Source organism: Molothrus ater, chromosome 1 (genome assembly GCF_012460135.2).
Source record: "Molothrus ater isolate BHLD 08-10-18 breed brown headed cowbird chromosome 1, BPBGC_Mater_1.1, whole genome shotgun sequence".
Taxonomy (NCBI): domain Eukaryota; kingdom Metazoa; phylum Chordata; class Aves; order Passeriformes; family Icteridae; genus Molothrus; species Molothrus ater.
Window position 1 is genome coordinate 70,517,165 of NC_050478.2, and position 6,000 is coordinate 70,523,164.

Below are 6,000 nucleotides of genomic sequence, written 5' to 3' on the forward strand. Positions count from 1 at the left end.
TTTTTACCTTTCATAAAGTTTTTGCTCTCATATTATCCTGGATAAAATTTGACAGCCCTTTTCTCTTCTGGCCTGCCTGTAACCCAGACACATCACCTTGTGATTCCCAGGTACTTGTATCCTGGCTGGTTGTAAACATTTGTGTATAATCTAATGGGGAACCTGTGACCAGCATCACTTACCAACATCTTTCCTAAAGCAAGGTACTTTTACTGTACAGATATTTAAGAAAACTTGACTTAAATGCATTATGCTTCCAAGAACCACTACTTCATGCAGAACATGTAAAGTAGTCCCTGCTATTGTGTTCTTGAGTAACCGCTGGATGCAAACAAGAATGTCTTGACAGAACATGATGTTCAATAGCTTTGGTGTTTGGCCTGGGACACCTGAGTGAAATTCACACACAGAAGAGCCTCACATTGTTCCAGATGAAGGCAGGTATCTAGCTACAACATGCTGATGAAGGGACATTAAGGGTGGGTGAGAAATCATGACACAACCTTACAAATCTGTGTGCCAGTGGAACAGAGATCCCCTGGTACAGAGGCACATACAGCCAGTGTTGCTGCTGGGGGAAAGTGCCATTTGGCCCTTTCCCTAAATCTCTTTTTTTTTGCACAAAGTAAACATTACTAGTAAGCCATGGGAGGTAAACAGGATCTGGAACACTATCAAATGCCTGTGAGGTGACTTAAAGCTCTGACCCTGCCAGCAAGCTTTCTCATTTGAGATTTGGGAAAGCTTCCCACATCTTCATGCACAGAGCTGAAGTTTACTGTATATTTAAGACGTGGTTAATTTTTTCCTCCTGTATTTGTAAACCAGAAACAGGATGTACCCATAAATATATTCTCCCTTTGTCTGCTTTTGTGCCACGTGGAGAAACAAAACTCTGTATTCATTTCTAAACTGAGACTTCAAGATGGCCCTTTTTTCTTCCTGCTCAGCTAGAGAACTGGGACTGAATTCTGTTCTCAGACATGAGTGTAAATCTATCCTAACTCCACCACTGATGTTTTAATAGTTTATAAATACATTTTGTATAATTGCAAAAAAAAGTGTAGGCAGAATTAGTCCAGAATTAGACCCGAATTGCTTTTGCAGTACAGTTCAGCAGTGGCCAAAATATATCAACACTGTTTTAGCCAGAAATCCCAAAAGACCACCATATAGGCTGCTATGAGCACAGTCAGCTCCATCCCAGTCACACTCAGTGCGCCCCAGAGCAGACATGAGACAATTGCATTAATATATTCTGAAATTATTACGGTACTTTAGAGGGGCTTTCATCCATTATGGAATTCTGGATGGAGAAATACTTTCCCTTCATCAGTCACATCTGTATTCTCCGGTAAAATTGTTTCCCACTCATCAGGCAGAGGGTCATAGAACTGGCAGGGTGAGAAATTATAGACTGAGAACAATCTTCCTCCAAGGCCAAACACTTCATGGTCTCCAGGGACCACGGTTTTTGAGGCACATGACAAACACCAGAGCACTGGAGAAGAATTTTCTTAGAAAGTTTCATGGTGATACCAAATAAACCCTACCTTTTGCATTCATTGTTATTTTCAGAATGACAGGTCAGAGAAATGAAGGTGAAAGACATTCAAGTTCTTGGTAGTGGTAAATTACACCTACTGTGCTTGTAGTTCATGGACAAAATGCAACAGGCAAGAGACAAGACATGGCAGATGTTCAAAAGTATTGAGTGCCTAAGGCAACCTTCAAATCAAGGTTCAAAAAGCCATACCAATTAAATACTTTGAATACTTTTATTGCTGCCACACTCTACTGCTTCCAAAGGGAAGGCCTGGAGAGAGTATCTGAGGAGAAGAGTGTGGGACAAATCTTTACTTATCTCCATGCCCAACATCTGTATGGAGACTCCTCAGGACATGAACATGACCTGTGGGTTTCACTGCCTTCATGGCAGCCAAGAGCCTTCCCTCATAGTGGTGTTTAGGCACTGGAGATGGGGTTACTGGAGTCATGTGGCAGGAAAGTGGGGGATTCAGCACTGAGCTGTCTCTGGCTTGGGACCTGGTGGCTGGGGACAGAGGCCTGTGACACCTCCTGAGTGTGGCCCCACCATCAGCCTTGTCATGTGGCTGAGGAGGGAAGGCATCATGCTGGACTTCTGATTTACACAGCACATCATCCAACTCTTTAGACAACCCCACTACAATGGGAGTTTTCGTGGCTAAGAGTGAAATAAGAATGAAATAAACTCCATTGAGTGTGTTCACTGGTTTGAGAAGAGCTCTAAACAGGAAAGGCCCATTATAATTTTTCCAGTTGTCTTGCTGAAGCAATGTGGTGTTTTTTCTTGGGTTCAAGAATATAGATATCAGGAAATGTCAGTGGCACTTGATAGTAACATGTTCTTTATGCCTTACTCCTTTCTACCACAGTATTGTGCTCTCTTTGTGCAGAAAGAAGCAGAGCCTGCTCTACCTTAGGGGGAACAACATTGGCCAAAGTAGAGAACATTCTTGCTTGGTCTGTGTGTGATCAACAAGAGGAACAGATGAAATACAGCTGAACTCATAAGGAATTATGGAGGCAAAGCATTCTTTTGGTCACCCCTGTAGCAGCAGCTGCCTCAGTTTCTTCTTCATTAACTTCCACAAAGAAAACTCTTCCCCTATCTGCTCCAGCTGGCTCCACAGTCACTTTAATCTCCTCCATTTCTTTTTCTAAAGGCTGTACTCTGTGTAAACACAGTCATGTGGTCAACATCCTGGGTTTTTTGCAAGAACTGCTACATGGTTTAGAAGCACTGACCAAGCTTCAGACACTGTGGTTCACTAAAGTACATCATACTGGATGTGGATTTTTCCCATAACACCAGAGGAAGTTAGACACTGATATGGGAGCATAGCTGAGGTTCTCAGTTCTGGATGTTTGCTGCTGTACTCCAGCTATGGATCTGATTTCCTGTACCCTAGGCCTAGCCCACATGTTTCAGCAGAACAGTGTGGGGAGCTTGAGGCATCAATGGTTATGGCTTGAAATGTATGTTGGCCTCCTGAGGCTTTTGTTGAGCTCCACAGTCATTGTCAGTCTGCACCTCTGGAAGGTTTGCACCAAGCAAACCAACAAGCAAATAAGGCAGCAAGGTGGAGTTGTTCCTGTCTGGGGTACAAGAGATACACCAAACGCCCCTGGGCATGACTTCCAGGATCCTTCATATTCATCACCACTCATGAGCAAGGAAATGGTTCCACGCTGCCAAATCACTCATCCTTCAACCCTAGAGGCTGCTCTGCATCACAAACAGCAGTCAGTTTTTCCACAGTGTTTCCTCCTCATGTCTGGATGGTGGCTGTGGGCTGAGCAATGCCTCTATTTTAGGCCAGCAGGCACTGTGCTCAGCACTGCTCTGGGCAGAATATCACATTTCTCACAGAAGACCAGCAGCTGAACCCATTGGGCAAAATGCAGCCAAGTCCCCACTAGACAACATACAATGATTGCATGAATGTAATCTGAAAATATGACTGAGGGACTTTGCCTGTTATTAAACTCTAGTTTGAGAAAGCCTTTCCCCACTGTGGTCATCCCACTACAATTTAGTGAGATGATTCCTTACTGGGCAAGCTGAGGGCTGTGGAAAAGGCAGGACTGGTCATTGCTGGCCCACTTTTGGGAGAGCTTTGTGCTGACAGATTGCAGGGGAGAGAAGTGAGAGGCAGCAGAGTGGGCTGCAGTGGGGGTCTCTTGGAAAAGGAGCTGTCAGGATGTGAGTGGAGACAGAGCAGCAGCTGGTGCTGTGAGGTTGCAGGTTGCAACTAGGGCTGTGCCAAAAGCTACTACCTGCCTCATGAGGCATTGCACAAGAAAATAAGGCATCCATCAGGATTGGTGAGAGAGGTCCTTAGGGGCTGCTTTTCCAGCATGTTTAAAACTGTCAGTAAGTGTGTGGAAAAGCTGGACTCTGTTTTCAAACTGCAGCACTCAAGTGAGGGAGGATTGCAAAATAATCTTGGAGATGTGTAGGTGGCAGTGCTCTCACACAAAAGCTGTGACTCGCCATCCCATAACTAAGAATATCTAATTTCATGCCTGAGGATTCAGATGAAAAAGCTGCACAGCAGCACTCTGAAGAGCTGAGAAGAAGTTCACAGCTGACCTACTTCATTCACTATGTTCTCTTCTAGGCAGATATCAAGAAACTGAAGAAAAATTCATGCTATCAGAAAAATATAGACAAAAATTCTTCCATGGCATTCTAGTTAGGATAGACACCCACATGCAGATAATTTTTTCCACTGTTACTGGACTAAAACAGGAATGGCACCAGACCCCGGAAACCAGAACTCATCTATAATTCAGTTATTGAACTGCAAAATTACCAGTCCTGGAATTCTCTTCTTGTGCCTTTAAGCTGCACTCCTTCATGTAAGGACTTCAAAACGAAGGTGGGCAGTTTGGCCCTGCAGCCTATGCTAAAGCCTAGTGCCTGAGAGCACTTGGTGCATTCTCTTGAGAGCTGCAGGCTTGAATTCCAGCAAGGATATGGGATACATGCCCTTCACCTCCTGAGCCACATGAATTTCTCCATTACAGAAGTTAAGTACTATTTTGAATTTAAAAATCAGGGAAAAAAAAAGAAAGAGTCATTGTAATGACGTTTTTCAGGAGCCCTATTTGAACAGCTTTCTCAAGGTCTGCTTTGAATCCTTCACTAGATGTTCTCCAGGAATTTATGCCTCATCTTACCTTGCTCCTGAATTTCAACATGGGCAAAGTCTCTAATTGCTCACATCAAGATAGGTCAGAGCAAGCAAAGGAAAATGCTAACTGCTAGAAAATTTACAAAAGGAGAAAACAAAATGCCTACAAATTTTAGATGAGGGAATTTTTCTTTCAGATGGCCTTTTGGATGTACAAGTTTAAAGCCAGCCTATATTCTATTTAGGAGAGACACATCATTTTTAGTGTGTCTTCTCCTTTCTGAAGCCATATATAATTCTGTGCTTTAAACATGTTATTCACTGATTCTCTATTATATATAAATTTAAAAAGCACATTACAAATGTTAATTTGTTAAACCTCATCCCTCTGAGGAAGACATCACTTGTGTTAAACCAGGAAGTTATCAGTAATGTCTCCCTATCAGCTGGAAAGAAGTTTAATTTTTTTCCCACAAGCATTCCCAGATAATGTTTAACTGATTTCCATGACTTACACTGCACTTAAAAAAAACCTTTCATCATTCTTAAAAGTACGGAGATAGCTCTGTCTCTCAGATTTTCATCTCAGAATTTCTAAATTCACCACTCAGCAACATGGGAAAAGTAAAACAGATTTCTTGGAAATTCATTGCTACAGTGTTCCACATTGGTAACTTCAGTGGGATGCTTTAGACCATTTTTTCCCTATTCTTTGAAACCTTGGGATAAACAGTTTGATTTATCCCCAGATAAAAGACAGCCTTCTATACTATGTGAATAATTAACCATCTTTAGAAATACATGGGTTTGTGTCCTGTTCCTGCTGACACCATATATACAAAATTCTCTTTGCAATTATTTGAGAACTTAATACAGACTTAGGAGAGGTTGTCCAGACAGGCGGTAGAGTCTCCATCTTTGGAGATATCCAAAAGGAATCTGGACTTGGTCTTGGGCAGCCAGCTGTAGATGGCCCTGCTCGTGCAGGGGAGGTGGACCAGATGACCTCCAGAGGTCCCTTCCCACCTCAACCCTATTGTCACCATGAGCCCATGAGCACATCAAGAAAACAAAGTGTTATTCATATCCAGCAAGCTTAAGGTAAAATTTACTCATATTCTGGATTCAGATCAATATTTACAATTCAAGGAGTCGAGTGGCAGAGCATCCGATTCATAGGTTCTAAACAAAACTGGCTGCAGTGATTATTCTGAAGTACAAAGTAGCCATCAAAGGATTAAGAAAGCATTTGGGAGAAAAATAAAATTTCTGCTTTTCATCCAGGTACTCCTCACAGTGTTAGAAAATGGCCCTGATT